Source organism: Larimichthys crocea, chromosome XIII, assembly GCF_000972845.2.
Source record: "Larimichthys crocea isolate SSNF chromosome XIII, L_crocea_2.0, whole genome shotgun sequence".
Taxonomy (NCBI): Eukaryota; Metazoa; Chordata; class Actinopteri; family Sciaenidae; genus Larimichthys; species Larimichthys crocea.
Genome location: NC_040023.1, coordinates 36,872,819 through 36,889,615, shown reverse-complemented (window position 1 = coordinate 36,889,615; position 16,797 = coordinate 36,872,819). Strand labels below are relative to the sequence as shown.

Genomic DNA, 16,797 nt, shown 5'->3' with positions numbered 1-16,797 from the left:
AATCCATAAATTCTCTTCTAAGACGAGAGAGTTCACTTCTAGCTGAAGAGCTCCAGCATGGTTCAGTGCCATTACCATTTGAAAGGGGAGAAGATGAGTGCAGTAGCAGGGGGGGGGGATAGACCAGCGTGCAGAAAGAAAGGCTGTGCGGCGACGGGAAGAGTGGCTGACTTGTTGAACTTGGCGCATAGATGAGCTTCATTCGTCAACAGAGCACTGGAGCTGCTCCCCATTCAGGTTTTGCCCTTGAGACAACGTCGGCCTGGTCGGAGTCGATATTATGCAGCTGGAGAGTGTATCCGAGCTCGTGCAGGAAACTGAGAAGGGACTGTAACAACTTTGGGGAAAAAAATAATCCACCCACTGCACCAAACTCGTAAAAACAAACTCCCATACTGCACTCTTACTTACTCCTACCCAACAGCAATGTGAGACAAAACGCCAATAAAGCCGGTTTGGATGGAGTTTAAAACATTCCCTTATTGCTACTGTGTCCTTTTTTCTGAATTATGCATATGACCTTTGCGTAGAAACATAGTGATGACTAATTTATGAGATTATGGGTTGTTAAAACTGGAAGCAAAGGCCCAAAGGAATATGCAGCAACAAACATAAGTCTGTGTGAAGGTTCAGAGTGCAGTCACAAAGTGTTGCACGTCTCAGAAAACCAGAAAGTGTTTTCGTCCATATGTCCCCCAGTTTAGGAGAACACATCAGGACAATGATCCTTAAGGCAACCAATGAGCCTTCATGGTCAAACAATAGTATGTGGAGTCAGTTACATGACTACAATCCCCCTGTCGATGTGGTTCACTGCTCCAAAAGCCTCCGAAACAAGCCAGAAAGTGAAGACAGGCTGCGTCAGAGCATCACGAGAGAAGACAGAAGAAACAAACTGTGATGACTTCACCTTCATTTAGGTTACGTGTTCATCGACGGACATTTTGAGGATAAAAAGTAGGGGTGCACCGAAAATTCGGCCGCCGAAAGTTTTCTGCAGAAAATGGCCCAAAAGTGCATTTTCGGTGTTCGGCCGAAAGACCTACATCACCGAAACAACACGGCCGAAACAGAATTGTGATGACGGTTATCTGTTCTAATAAGTGACAATCATTTCTTTAGGTGTTTCGGATTTCGGTTTTTGGCCAAGAATTTTCATTTCGGTGCATCCTAATGAAAAAGGGGCTAAAATGACTAGACCGTTCATCTCGTGGATTCAAGTTCTACGAGTAAAGCTGCGAGTCGTCTTTTAAGCCAACACATCAGACAAGACAACAACCTACCAACTATTTCTGACTGAGATGGTCAATATCACTGTTCTTAAACTAGGGGGTGCCCAAGTTTTTGTCACAATAATTGAGAATTTTCACCAAAACAATGGTGACTGTGAGGGTGCAGATAATTTAGGCATTTGCACTCCAATTGGATAAATCAGTGGACATGTCCAAAGACATACAGCTCTTAGCATTTAATAACCAATTATACATGACTTTTTAAATACATATAGGATAATAAGTACACGAATAGGTTAATGAGGTGAAATAAAGTAAATATAAATGTGATTTTAAAGGCTTAAAATGTGACATTTAAAAAAGAATAATCACGTGTGGGTGTCTCTTGTCCAAGGACCCCTGGTCTATATAACCAATAAGTCCAGTTTATGTTGTGACAGTGTTTATCTATGGAACAAAACAAATAATACACCCACCCACGCACACATACATCATGAGACATTTACATACAAACTACTGTCAGTAACAGAGAACTTCCAGTACACACTGCGGTTCCTGGGTTTGGGTTTGAGTCGATGGTCCTAAAAAACCCGACCCACACATCACGGTACCTCTGTTTTCTGTTTGTTATTGGAGGAAAATAAAATTTTGAATCCTTTTGTGATGGGAAAAAATGTTGCTGTTGAACATTTTCTGTTAGTTTTAGGTCAACGGGAAAAGTTATCAAGTTATAAACTGGTTTGGACGCCAACGCTCAGTTGAGTGTTGTTAAACTTTTAAAATGACACATCCTTGCAGATGAATAGATTCTGGACTTATTTCATTGGATTTATTATTTCTTAAACCATTTGAACTGTTCATACTGCTGTACCTGTCTCTTCACAGTTCAAAGTGAAGGGTGAGTCACGCTGCTTTAAAAAGCTGTTAAGGCTGATGGCGCGGATGCGAGGGCGAATGCGTTTGTGGTCAGATTGCTCTGTAAAAAGGTTTTTTTCTGTCATTCTGAGGAAATGATGAATTTATTTCTGGCATTAAAAGAAGAAATGAGTCACCAAGCGTTAGCATGGTGGCTATCAATCCGTAGTAGTCACCCACGGGCTCCGGAAACGTTCTCTGCTGTAGACCGACCAACTGCTATCACTAGCACCTCTGCAGCATATACTCTACCTTCTGTGCGCAGTGTTTGTGCTTCAGTGTTCCATGAAATAGCTTGGCTAAATTTACAGGCTCGTGGGTGTGTGTGTGTTCGTGTGTTCGTGTCTGTGTGTCTGTGCTAAAAAGGCAGAAGGGAGGAAAGAGCTGGCAGGGAGCGACTTTGACCCAGCAGGTGGAAACAGGTGTCGTAACCTGCCTGCCTGCCCCAAGGTGGAAACAAACTGGTTCTTTAGAGGCGAGTGCGCAGTTTGATTTTCCATTCCCTCAGTGTGAGGAGGAATGCTTGCATCTCAGAAATACAAATTTTTAGTCATTCTGTCTTCATAAAAAATCACAAAATTCAGTCGTCACACCTGCTGGCTTGGAAATTGCCTGTCATTGTAGTTTGTCTGCAGGTACTTGGAGAGAATATGTCAAACTTTTTGCTTTTTAGCAGCAGAATTTGTCTGGACTGAACGCCATGAGGCTGATTCCTGCTGCTGGGAGCAGCTAGTGTCCTTTCTCCCACGCCCCGAGAGTACAGGAGTGGGAAGGTCTCGGACAAATAAACGGACAAATGATCCTAAACGTGTTCTTTATTGTTGGATAGATGCAAAACAAGTTCCCTCTCTTTGTGTTTAAGAGAAGAGAAACTAAAAGTTGATGTCGTTGTTAATGTTAATCAACTAGACAAGCATTTTGAGTTGTCGTCGACTAACCCCAACACAAAAACAAGACAAAAATAGCTGCTCCAATAAACACGGCGTTAAGGCGAGCACGTCATCCTGCACAGTTAAGCTCAAACATGTGATCGCAGGATCAAAACAGTGTCACAGTTTCAGTCCTTACCCACGTGCTGCTTTTAAAGAACTGGTTTGTGACCCGCGGGTGTGGCGCAAAATACATGTTTCAGCAGATGCAAGCACTCCTTGAGGAGAGTGAAATGATTTGTGACACCTCCTGAGCAGGAGAGGCCCCATCCCCTCACACACACACCCCGAGAGTGTCGACGACTTGATCCGAAGGGTAGAAAGAATCCGGTGTTCTCCGAGCCCGTCGGTGTTGACAGGAGGCCGCGAGCCGAGCACCGGACACCGCCTCAGCAAACGCGTGCTTGACAGGGCAGCGTGAGTGTAATAGATTTGAAGTCTTCCACTCCTCTGGAGCTGGAGAGTGTCGGATCGCCATGGAAACCGAGGCGGCCGTTTGGCAGGAGTGGCTTTTGGTTTGAAACACTTTTTTTTTTTCCAGTTCAGGCGCCGCCGCTTTCTCTCATGGTTCTGAAAAACCTTGGCGCACCACCGCTCCCTTTCTCTGATCATCCTCCTTCTTCTTCTTCACACTCCCCCCTTCTTCCTCCCTCCTTTAGCTCAGTAAGGCAATCATCACAGCCCCGCGGTGCGAGAGCGTCTTAGCTATGGCAGATAAAGGCTGGGAGATTGTCAGTAATGACGGGTCCACCAGCGCTGAAACTTCCCAGAGCTGCTTGTTTCAGCAGTAATTACGATGGGGGAATGGTGCACCGTGACTGGCTCTAAAAAGCTTACCAAGCCTTTTGCTTGTGATGCCATGTCAACTTTTTTTTTTTTTTTTACAGTAGGCAAGTCACTCGAAGTAAAAAGGGGGACTTAAAAGCAAAACAAAATGTGTGAAACAAAGCGGTAAAAGGCAGAGGCAGAGGCGGCGGGCTCCGTGCTGAGTGATGTGGAGGCCCCGGGCGGGCGGAGGGGAGGGAAGAGGAGTCTATGAATAGGGATGAGATTGGATCATTGGTGCTCGGTGTTCTCCAATCACAGCTCCGTTGAAGAAGGTGGAGAGTGAAGTGATAAGACAGGTGAAAAAGGAAGAAGAGAGGGGGACAGAACAAATAACGAGGGAGGGCGACGGGGCTCGAGGAGGCAGGAGAAGGTGCGATTGAAAATAACCGCGAAGAAGAAGAAAGGACTGATAAGTGTGTGTGTGAAAAGGCTCTGCTGCGACACAAAGAAATAAAATCTATCATCTTGCTTCCCCCTGTGTCACTTCCTCTGAAGCCGGCCCTCAGTAATCACCTCCTTCACCCTCTCTCGACTGCTTCATCCTCACCTCCTGTTCCTCCTCGTCCCATCCGCCCACCCTCCCCGTGGTCTGAGACATGAGGAGAGCGCTTAACCCCCTCTCCGCGGATCAGCCCTCGGCTTCTTCATCCCCACGGACAGAAATTGGATATCGAGTGCGGGGACGAGAAGGCGTGAATGAAGATGAACAAATTTCACAAACGCCCACGCGCATGTGGAGGTATGACGCGGTCGATATTATTGAAAATGGTGGGTTAGGGTGGGTGGTGTCTTGGTACAGAGGGAGATTTAGTGAAGGTGTCCACCTGTGTCGGCTACCATAGAGGAGTCATCTATCATGGGTCAGTCGCGCAGTGCGGAGGGTGGTCGTGATAAAGGGCCGCTTAATTCCAGTCAGGCTGCTCTGAAAAGGCATCAAGGTAATTGCATTCATGAAAAACTCGACGGTTATTTATAGGCCGGTGTGGATATAAATATAGTTTTACTGGAGGAAAAGGCTGCATCGGGCTCAGGATGTATTTAAATCCCATGAATGTCAGCTGATTGCATGTTTTACCATCGCGCTGCTGAACTCGCGTCTACGAGTGAAACTATTTACACGTCAGGCTGCGTGCACAAAATTCTGCATGAAACATGAAGTCAATGAATTAATTGATTAGAATTCAAAAGCATTGATTGATTAGTCACACAACGAGCGATCTGACTGGTCAACTAGACATTTAGAAAGTGATCGAATCAGCATGACGGCACACCTCGTTACTCGTTACTCCACACTGTCACATCCTGAAGATTTAAAACATGTAAACAAACTATAATAAAGTGATACATCATTTCAGATTTCTTTAATGAATATTCTGGATTTTATGGAGCTGTTAGACCGCCTCATTCATACAGGTGGACCACGAGGTAACTTCCATACTTTGGCCTGTACTGGACTTGAACCGGTCTCCCTCCGGTTCCCAAGCCAAGTCCCTACGGACTGAGCTACTGCCGTTTGGATCACGTCCTCCATCCTCTGTGCGCCAAGTCACAAATACAGGAGCTGAGGAGCTGAGGAGCTGAACTTGTCCGTGGAAGAATGAGCTTTGTCGGCAGGAGAGTGAAGTGATGAGACAGGTGAAAAAGGAAGAAGAGAGGGGACAGGACAAATAACAGGGGAGGACGACGGGGCTCGAGGAGGCAGGAGAAGGAGTGAAAGGACAATATGTCACCTTGGCTTCTCGGTGATTAAAATGTAATTAAAGTAACTGTCTGTGCAGCACAGAGAATTCTGTCACTTTAACTTGTCTGTTGATGTGTTGACGCGTCTTTGAAAAAAAGAATAAAACCTGTAATAGCTGCGACGCTCACAATAAGACACATTGATTCCTTAAAAGCACAGGGCATCAATTTAAGCACCTTAACGTGTCAGCGTCCAGCACCTCCATAAACAAACTCTATTAAACCCGAGCCGGGCGCATTTACATTCCAGCAAACAGCTTGCAATTACCCGTTTAGATGGCATACGTTGGCAATTAATACAGCAATCTTCCTTAATGCCCCACCTCGGGAATTTGTAAACATCAATTATGAGAAATAAGAGAGCCTCTCAGATAAACAGCCTCGTGCTCTGCAGCAGTCACAGCGTGATATTGGAAATATAAAAATAAATAGAAAACTCACTGGAAGCTAATGTTACGTCTCCGAATCAACCACCTCCATCAAATCACTAGCAGAGAGTGAAAACTACCTGAATCTTTCCAGCTCGTTCCGACTGCTCTGCTGTCAATACGACTAATCACACTGGTCTGTCCATATTATGCCGACAGCTCCTGGTCAATAACCACATACTGCATCAACTGCACCCATAAACCACCGGCTTTTATGGTCAATAGAGTCCGTCTTCGACGTGGTCTTCACTGCCCTGTGGGGAACAAGACGAGCAGACTGAAAGCCTGGAGAGGAAATACTCAATAATCTGTTGTAGGGCTGCAACTAACGGCCATTGATTAATGTGCCATTTATTTTGTCCATTAATGGTGGAAACGTCCATTCTAATTTCCTAGAGCCCGTGGTGATGTACTTAAATTGTCCGATCGATCGGAAAAACCAAAGATCTTCGGTTTACTTCTTTCTTACGCGATGAAGAAAAGCATCAGATCCTCAGATGTTTGAGGAGCTGGAATCACCAAATGTTTGGCAACAGAGAAAATCTTTCAGATGATTTAGAACGTTGGCGGCAGGGCACATATCACCCCCACATCCACCTACTTGAATGGCCTTATACAGACATATGTTCAAGGCAAAACTTTTCTCGTCCGTTGTTGACGCCCAACGTTGCTTGGGCGTCCCTCTCGACCTCCTCTCCAACACTACCAACAACTGGACATGATAAATCCACCCCCCTCTACAACTGGACCTCGATTCTACGAGAGCACACGCTGTACCTTGAGTGTTTCTCTTTTTTGTAAGTGGCTTTGGATAAAAAATGTTAATGTAATTAAGTGATTCATGATTTCAGCTCGTCTGCTGCAACATGGAGAAGAATGGAGAAATCCCATCAGGCTGTGCTCACAGGCGGGTTTGAAACTTGTTTACCAGCCGTTGGTCAGTGGCTACAACAAAGTAAACTTTTCTGCTACGGCTCAGTGAAATACACAAACTGCAGGTCTGATTGCACCCTGAGCGCACAGATATCATCTCCAATCCACTTTAAGTAAGCGGCACTAATCGCATAAGTTGAATGGAATAAGATAAAACTCACGGCTGCTACTGAAGAAGCCATAGTTAATGATATAATCCTTCTGTTTGAGCTAAAGCTAACTAACCTTTACGAAGGGTTACCCCAGGGTGAAGCTTTAAACGGCTTATTGACGCCTCACACTCGCGTGGTGGAGAGTGTGTGTGTGTGCGTTAAGGTCGGACTGAGTCACCGTATATCGACTGCACACTTTCTGAACATCGAGAGGAGGAATAGTGTAGAAACTCCCCGAACCCCAGGAGGCCACTTCAAGTGATTAAGGTGTTGCACATGCCGATGAATGTGTTGAACAAATGAGACGGCGAAAGTGCCAAGAAAATTTGCAATCATACTTCATTGTAATCAAGGCCTTAGATGAGTGGACCTTTTGAATTGTTAAAGTTATTAAGATACTTGATTAGCTGTAATTAAATGTCGAGACAAAATCTAAAGGAAAAACCCAAAGGGCTCGACCGCCTCTTAAAGAAACAACAACGTATGGACGCAACCAGTAATTTTAGAACTAATTGAAAAGGGTACACCTCCCACTTTTTAGATGAAAATGTAAATATTTTATTACAAATTTATTCTTTTAGTCACTCTTACATGGTTCTTTGTCGACCTACACCAATACTGGATATTTGGGCTGATGTTGATACCAATATTAAAAGGAAAAATCTATATAAAATCACAAATATAACGTGGTTATCAAACACTTGTGACAGGAGGCCGGATATTTTACAGTTCAACAAATAAACTTTATTGCCCATCAGGAACAGTAAACCAAATTATAAAGAACTATACATTAAACACAATAAAATAAATAGACCTCAACCTTTTTCTGCATCATATCAGTAAATAAAGTTTTTTTTTATCAATGCATTTCAGGCAACATTTATATCGATGTGTTAACGTGCTTTTTAAGTTTTGGAACTACAGTTCCCACAATGCTTTGAGGGATGTTGCTATGGATTCAGCACCTTTTGCCCTGGGCGACAACTCCCAGACAAGTTTTTATTTTTTTATTTAACCCACATTCATTTTGGGGTTATAATATGAAAACAATTACATGCTCGGAAAGCCGCGCTGAGTCTAAAAATATGTGCATCGTGCTCGTATGTTCAGACTTTTCATGCAAACTGCAGCAATCAGGCACTAAAGATTTAAAGCACATACATAATTGCCTCCATGAGCTTTGCGTCACCGCCAATCCTGGAGCACTTTAACACATTCAATGAAGACAAGCGTCTCAACACAGAGTCTGCATTAATGAATAAACCCTTACATGCAAATTCCCCCGTTTTATTTTCCAGAGTCAGAATATGTTTAGTTCTTAGAAGCAAACTGCCGGCGCAGCCAAACACGCTCAACGTTTTAATAAGAGATTTTTCTTCATCTGGCAGGAAGTCGCTCTAATTTTACTCAGTGTTATCTGAAAATATAACACAGGATCGGCGTCCAAAGACATTTCCACCAAATTACAGGAATTTGTGGCAACAACAGAAAAAGAAAAAGAAATTGGACCGAAGTTCTGGACTGATAGATCTGTGCTGAATCTCTAACAAAGTTTAACAACAGAGCCCAAATGTTGAGGATCCAGATATCCTGCGACTCCAACTGATGAGATGCTGATGAGATTAGTCCCAGACAAACGAGTTCAGAACTTTCTTTAACTTCTCTGGTGGAGGTGATCGACCTCTACGTGCCCCCGAAAGTGTTTCAGCATCGGAGAGGAAGAAGAATGTGACTTCCAGTGTTTAAGCCCGAGTCATGCTTCAGTTTCACGTGTAGCATCTTATTTAGGTTTCATGCTGTCCATCATATTTCTGTGTAGGTTGACCGAATACAACAAAGAAAATTCACAGCAAGACCTAAAAGCTCTGCATACATCACCACCGACTGATCTTCAGAGACCGGTCTTTACAGTGGACGAAGCCTTTCCTTAGGGACCGCGAAGATCACTACGCGGAAAAAAAAAAGAAGCCAGGGTTGAATCCCTTCGCCGGCTTGTGGTGGACCTCATTTTCTCCCACCTCCTCGAGTCGCTGTATCCCTGAAACTTTGAAGTCCAGCCAGCAAAGGGCTTTGAAAAAAAAAAAAATCCTGCAATCTCCCCACCATGACCAGGCAGAGGATTAGCCAAGCCCTGCAGGACAGAGTGGAAAGAGGACGGAAAGAGGGCTGGAGGAGGAGGAGTGGCGCCATTTCCACAAGGGCCGTGAATGTGCGAGCAGCTCTCCCTCCGGCCAGAGCTGTAGGGGATTAACGAGCTACTAAGGAAGCAGAGAACAGACCTCCAGCCCCCTTTTTCAGAGAGTTTTGAAGGAACCAAATTACAGCCGAGAACTGAGGAGGAGGAGGAAGGAAGGTGGGGGTGCCAATTCTCCCCTGAGCCACCTCAAAATCTTTGTTGTGTCACTCACAAAATCTGAGATGGCAGACATTCTCAGGATTACCAAGTTAAGGAAGACGTGCGTCTACAAATGTCTCAATTATAGACGCAGGACAACTTTGTCAGCTTGGTTGACTCCACATAAAGTGGCTAAGCTCCTAATCTCACCTTCAGACTTGATGCGATCAGCGACAGAAGGGGGAGTCACCCTGGAAAAGTTTTCCTCTCCCTTTGTGAGCCAAAACAAGAGAGATCATTCCACTTTCATCCGTGCTGAGCTCCGATGTTTGCCGACACTTTAGACTGTAAATATTTCATAAATGGTGCTGCTCTCGATACATTTTCAAGCCGTGCATCGGCTGGCAACCCGACCAAAATATAATAAAAGCAGAATATAATATGCTTGTCAAGTGTGTGCTGTCCAAATACAAAGGAAATCTGATTTAGAGCAAACAGGCGAGGAGAAGAGGCCTTTCAGTGGATTCAGGGAGGTTATCTGGCAGTCACCAGTTTGGTAGACTGTCGCTGGCACGTCTCATTGAACCCAGTCACAAAATCTACAGCATCTCAGGATACAATACGACAGAGAAATCAATAAGTAATAGCAACTTAGCTTACCAGTGAGGAAGGAGGAACAATTGGCCTTGATTTTTAAAGAAAAAAAGAAATTCAGTGCTGCCTCCCCATCAGTGCTTTTCAAGTAATGGGGTCTTTTGTCTTATCTGTGACTGAAAGGAGCTCGAGGACTTTGCCCTTCATCCCTTTGTTGTTACAGAGTCTCTTGTGGAAATGGAAGATTGGCCCATAGGCGTGGGTGTACGAGGAGGAAGAAGCCAGGCGGCCGTGCGAGCGCATCAGACTTGAGCGGTCTTAATAAAGCTTCCCTCTATCCACCCCAGAGATCTCCTCACCCCAATTATACGCCTGACACCTCTACCCTCCTCCATCTCCTCTTATTTCTCACAGCACCCACCCTTACAGAATCCCATCCCAGTTCCCAGCTCTGATCATGCTTCTCCCTTTGCTGGGCTCAAAGCTCCAGAGACCTGCATGATATTAGGCTGCTGGTGGCGTTCGCTTCACAGTCTGCTGCCTGAATCGCATTAGGGATGTATCTCCTCTGGTATTGACGGAAGATCACGACTGAGATTGCGTGAACTTCAGCAACTTACAAAACAGTCCCGAGTGTTTTCATTAGCACTTATTTTTGTGACATTATACGTATGTTTACTTCTTTGCATCCAACTCGATAGGAAGTCACACGGGCGGTGAGGTGTGAACCTGTGGAGGCATGTCTAAGACGTTCTTTGAAGTGATCAGATCAGTTTGAAAATCATCGTCTCCCACGATCATCAAACCGGCGCCTGAAGCCGAACGCACACTCACATCATTCATCTTCAACTGAAGCTGGAAAAATAAGTCAATAAATCAAGTCAGTCAAACGGCAGAAGAATAATCAGGAACACTTTCGGTAATTGATTATTCTGTATGTCGGTTCATAAAAGTGGTTCCAGCTATTTTTCTGTCTTCTGTGATGGTAAATTAAATTTCAGCTCTCGGCTGCTGCTTTGACAAAACAATTTGCATAAGCCAGTTTGGGCTTTTGTAAATTTATTATGGCCATTTTTCACTGTTTTCTAACCAAGTTATACACTAACCAATTAATATCGCTCGTTCTTCGGAGGCACACCGTGAAATTAGCTGAATAAAATGAAAACACAGCGATGGACGGATATATTCATCCAATCACACAACCCTCCACTGTCTGGTCAGTTGACGGTGACCTTCTCAAACTTATTTCACTCCAGTTCATCAATCTCATGTTTACAAGCCACGGTTCATTTGCGATCGAACGTTGTGAACCAAGTTTAGAAGATTTCTGATGAGGTACAAAGCAACGAGAATTAACTGTATGCGTGAACACACTCCAGTGACTAACAAGTGTGACAGCAGAAGCACAGCCCTGCCACTCCCGCTCCATTGTCACTACTTTCTCAGACGTTTCTTGCTGGTTTTACCGCCGGATGCTTTCAAGGTCACAGTGGGCCTGCATCTGGCCAGCCATCTGTTTCCAGCCATCCCATGAGGCGTCCTGTCATCGTCGCTCCTCGGCCCTGTCCTCTACTGTCCACATCCGAGCTCGCTGGGGAAATGCCCATCCAGACACAACAACAGCCTCTCTGCCATTCTACAGGTTCCTGACGCATTTCTGCAGTCGTTTCTGCTTCGACTACCTGACAACTCACGAAAAGGCCATGCCGGGAAAAACCTCAGCCAGGTGTGTGCACTTCATTAGTATGCACCAGCCTCTAAATATTGTAGGTAGTCAGCTTCACTTATGTAGCCAAGTTTGTCTTAAACTTTACAATCTGTGCAGCGTATGACACCGGTATGTCCTCAGACGATTGGTTCGGATGAAGACATGCAACAAATATCACATCAAATCTACAAACTACTGGAAATGTCGGCCAGTTTTCCTCCTGATGCTTGTTTCATAAACATATTTTAATGCAGTTAATGTGCTAAACAGGATATGGAAACCATTTTCAAAGAAGTTCTGACATAACGGACATTGAACTCGTGACTTATCAGCTGTTCTGACAGTGTCTTCATCACTCCCATGGCTCTATAATAATCCACCCCCCCAAACATATACTAACTCAATGGAAACAAGCATTCATTCGCATTTTCCTTTGCAGAGCGGCTATTAAATCATGACTTAATAAGCAACAATTAAAGTTCATGAAGAGGGATTTGATTCGCAGTAATCCGTCAACCTCAAAAGTTGTCATCAGATCCATAAACTGGAATAAATCGAGCTCAGCCGACTTCAAACCAGCGAGAAGAGCTCAAACGTAAACACAAACACAGAAATCTCTCATGTGAAATAACCACAAGTGATGTGCTGGCAGAAAATGGTGCATTTAAGTCAGGGCGAGTAGAAAAAAATGATGCTTTCAGGGCCTTTGGAATACTAAATCAAAAATATAAGAGTGCGTATTGAACAGTGAGCACAAAGCTGTCACACTCGATCTAAGTTTGTCCTTGGCTGAAGTAAATCTCATCATAAAAGCCAAATATTTAAAAGCTAATTCCTGACATTCGATTGAAACGAGTAGATGAGTAATTGAGTAGACAATATCTCGTTTAAAAGAAGAAAGCTGCTTCAGTAGTTCCACAAAGCATCCATTAATGAAGTGGCCTCTGCGGACGTCTCCTGCAAGCAGACCTTCCTCTGTCACATTACATCCAATTCAATCTAAATACTGCTTTTAAAGATCGGTGAACAGAGACTCAGAGTCTCCCCAAATCTAATTTCCTTCAGCGTTTAATTACACCAGATGGAAGGAAGGAAAGAAACAGTATTTTTGTACTGTACCTTAAGCTTTCAGACAGCGATCCACCAAGCAGGTGAGTATAGCAGGCTGGTTAAGTCGGCAGCTGTCAGTATATCTGTGGAGGAGACAGAAGAGATCTCTGTTACGTCTGAGTCGGTCTCTACGAGCGCCAGAGCAATCACATCGTCTTTTTCTTCAAAGAGTCCACACTACAAACAACAATGACACACCATTATATACTATTAATGCTGAATATACAATCCACTTTCATCAGGAAACCGTCAAAATGTGGAGCAATTTTGCTTTGAAGTTGCAGAGACGGGAGGTTTTTGATGAGGTTCGCATGACCACAGGTTGCTTTTGCAGTAAGCGAGCAGAAATCTTTTGACAAATCCCAGAGCTCAAACTGGCCAAATCTGATGATGGCATCTCCGCTCGCAATCTGCTCTGGCAATCTGCTCCCAGGAAAGGAAGAGAAACGTCCTCACCTCGCCAGCACACACATTACAAACCAAAAACATTTAATGTGCAGACGGGCCAAGCCGTTTCTCTCTGCTCTTAAAAAAGAAGAACGTATAGAAGATGGATTTCATTTGCCGCTCCATACAGTCACTGCTGATTAGTTTTTAATTAAACATAAAGCATAAAAAAAGCAATCCTGGGTTCAGTCTCAGGCGTAATCACGCAGGGCTTTATTTGCTAAAAAAGCATCACAATAAGCATTCATACTTTTTGTGCATTTGGAAATTCATTAACCTGACCATTGTTCTGGAAAATCTCAGAGTTCCAAACCTCAACCTGAAGATAGTCGGTCGTAATCATCTATTAATGACATTTCACCAATTTTAGTTTCCCTCCACTGGCTTCTGATCACGTTTGAAGACCGTCGGGGTCTGGACCCAGCAGGCTAACCCCTCAGGTGGGTGACTTCTGGTCGTTCCAAGGTCGAGGCTCAAAACAAGAAGGTGACCTTACCTTCTCCGTCAGGACCCCTCGACTTTGGAACGACCTGCCCGAAGAGACGAGGCTCGCCGATTCAGTGAACTCCCTTCTTAAAACTCATTTTTATAGACCTGCCAAAACCTGTGCAGATAGTTTGAGGTGTTTGTTTGTCTAGATCACCTTTACGTCCTGTAACTAGCACAGGTGGGTGTGGGTTCACCTTAATTTTACCTGTGCACTTGGTGGCAGGAGTCAGACAAAGAGGGTGGCTAGACCAGTAAAAGAGTGGCTACTATCCATTTGAAAAGTCAGCAAAGAGGCTCTGTTTTTCTTTAAAAAATGAGCTACATAAATAAAGTTATTATTATTATTAATAAATATAATGACCTAGATGGATCCTGATTCTGCACACAGGCTAATTGTGACAAATGGTGACGATGGAGGTTTTGACCTCGAGATGAGCACATTTCAGGGAAGACTTTGCAGAGGCAGCATCCTCGTCCAGCTGGCAGCCACATGCTGATGATGGTTCAGTTAAGGTTAAGGCAAAGCCAGCTTATTTTTCTCCTTCACGCTCTCAAAAAAAAAAAAAAAAAAAAGGGACCACAAACCCAGGATGGAAAACACAACTGCTGTGTTGTGTATCAATAACAGCCTCTTCTGGGTAGTGTGATACCGTTGGGCATGTGGTCATTATTTTCTTGTGAGAAGTTGACAGACTCTGTGCTCATCGTCTGCAGGAAGTGAACAGATCGGCTCTGAACTCCGAGCAGAGCCTGGGAAAAAACACAGAAACATCAAGAAGGCAGATAAGGCCTCGTGCAAAACAAATTCCAGTGCAGGCTCAACAAAAGGTTCCAGACTATCTCCGAGGCACTTAAAGTTCCCAGACTACAAATTGCCCCTAACTGCATCTTGATTAATTTAGCAGTGTGTGTTTGTGCTTCATAACAAAACCAAGAAGGGTTTATAGTTAAGTACATCAGCTGGCTCTCTGCTAGAACACGTCTTCCATCATTATCATCATCATCCACGTGCAATTCAGCAGGTACGGGCCACGAAACATGGGACAGTTAAGTGTGGAGGCTGGTGCCGACACAGAAAATCTAAACCAGAGGTGCCAAACAACCAAAAAGACTTTTTGAATTATGCACAAAAGGCAAAAAAAAACCCCGACATTGCTGAGGGAGGTTTGTCTTTTTAATGTTGGGTTCATCTGTTCTGACCGAGCGAAGAGAATGACACAGGAGAAATGATTCCCTGGTCCGGTCCAGGCCGGGCTCGGAGTCAACTCCTGACGAAACTGCAAAACAACAACACCTTGGAACCACAGCTGGAAGCATAATCGAATCAATGCTCGGCCTCTGAGCCGCTGCACCAGATTTTTGTTTTGCTTGTTTGGGCTACCTCAAGCTCTTATCCTACGTTAACCGTGCAGAAGTGTTCCTGGAGGCATCGGCTCCTCGGACGTCACACTTGTGGAATGACTATTGATTCGGTAAATGGATACAAGACGGCGGGATGGGAGATGATACCGCAGGCTCTCTGGTTATGTCAGCTCGCATTAACGACGCGAGAATGCACAACATGTGTTCAGAGGAATGCGGAGGGGGGAATGATTGTGCGCTTGTTGATCGCTGCTTATTTGAATATACTAAAAGCACCGGCTCGACGGGGTTTGCATGGCAAACAGAGGGTTAGAGAGCGAGAGAGAAAAATCTCACCCAGCACTCTCACGCACACTTCCCCCAAACTCCTGTTAAGACTGCCCCGCCGGCAGTTTTATTATCTGCTCAGACAGCTGGAGGAAGATTTAGTCGCTCATCATCCCAGATCAAAACTTTAAAGTTCCTGACCTGGTCTGAGGATCAGTGTTGGAGACTTCCTGAGCCATTATGAGACCAGTATAATAAACTGGTCAGCCAATTCATAAAAACTAACTTCTTAATACTTTTCTTCTAGCTCTTATTTCTTTCCAGGCGAGCCTTAATTAAACAATTCGTTCTCTGGCCATGGGAACATTGCCGTGTCACTGTGAGTCTCTTTCAAACTGCCTGCTTGAGATGTAGAAACTGAAGTATAGCTTCTGTTTCTGTTCACACCTTCCATCAGTCTGTAACCAAGGTAAAATAATCAAACAGATGTTTTTTATTTATTTATTGCGATGTTGCAGGGCGCACGGTCCAAAACAGACTGCAGTGCTGGAAAGTTAAACTTTTACAGCTGTTAATATGTGTGTGTAGTGTTTCCCCTATAGGTAAATGCAGGTGTGCGATTGCCGGTCCCTGGTTGGCCCCAACTGGAGGAGGCGGGGACAACACGTACGCAAGCTGTGCAGGGCCAGGATTGGTGCGGCAGCCTTTCCACGCCGCCAATGAGAGGGCCCCACGCATCAGCATCACGGGCATTTAAACGGCAGCCGCCCAAGCTTCACTTGTTGTTTGTGTGGTGTTTGTGAGCTCGCCTCGTTAATTCGTATCAGATGATACTCGTTTGTTTGTATTTCGTCAAGGTTGGTGAGGATTTCTTTTGGGACTGGGCAGGGATTAGTTTAGATATATTTACTGATTACTCATGAGGAGACTTTCTTTTAGACCCATTAGTTTAGGAGTGCTGTTTTTGTTATTAGATAGTAGTTTTTTAGATAGTGAGGTTTTTCTCTCTCGTTTTGGTTTTCTAGTTAGATATTATAGGCTCTGTTCGAGTTCTCCTTTTTGTTATATTTGTTCATTTAAAAGCACTCGCTCACCCTTAGTTCCCTTTTACCTCACCTCTTTTTGTTTAAAACGATCTGAACTTTCATTTAATAAAATACTTTTTGTTTAATAACCTTAAAATCTGGTTTTATGTTACTTCTTTTCATACCCTGAGTTATGGTCGTAACACAGCTTTAAAAGGCTGATCAACAACTTCAATCAGCCTGGATTGGAGCTCCACTTTTAAAATGTCTTTATTCGGCGGGTTTAGCGAAAGGGCACGAGGA

The 16,797-nt window shown here is 44.2% G+C and overlaps 1 protein-coding gene across 3 annotated transcripts in view; it reads right to left on the bottom strand.

Moving 5' to 3' along the window:
- sema6cb (semaphorin 6Cb) overlaps positions 1 to 16,797 on the bottom strand; it is a 142,391-nt gene that overhangs the window by 110,872 nt on the left and 14,722 nt on the right. For all 3 annotated transcript variants that reach the window (XM_010748118.3, XM_019274622.2, XM_019274623.2), the window contains exon 2: positions 12,914 to 12,987. The gene's annotated coding sequence lies outside the window, so the exon portion shown is untranslated. The remainder of the gene's footprint in view (positions 1 to 12,913; positions 12,988 to 16,797) is intronic.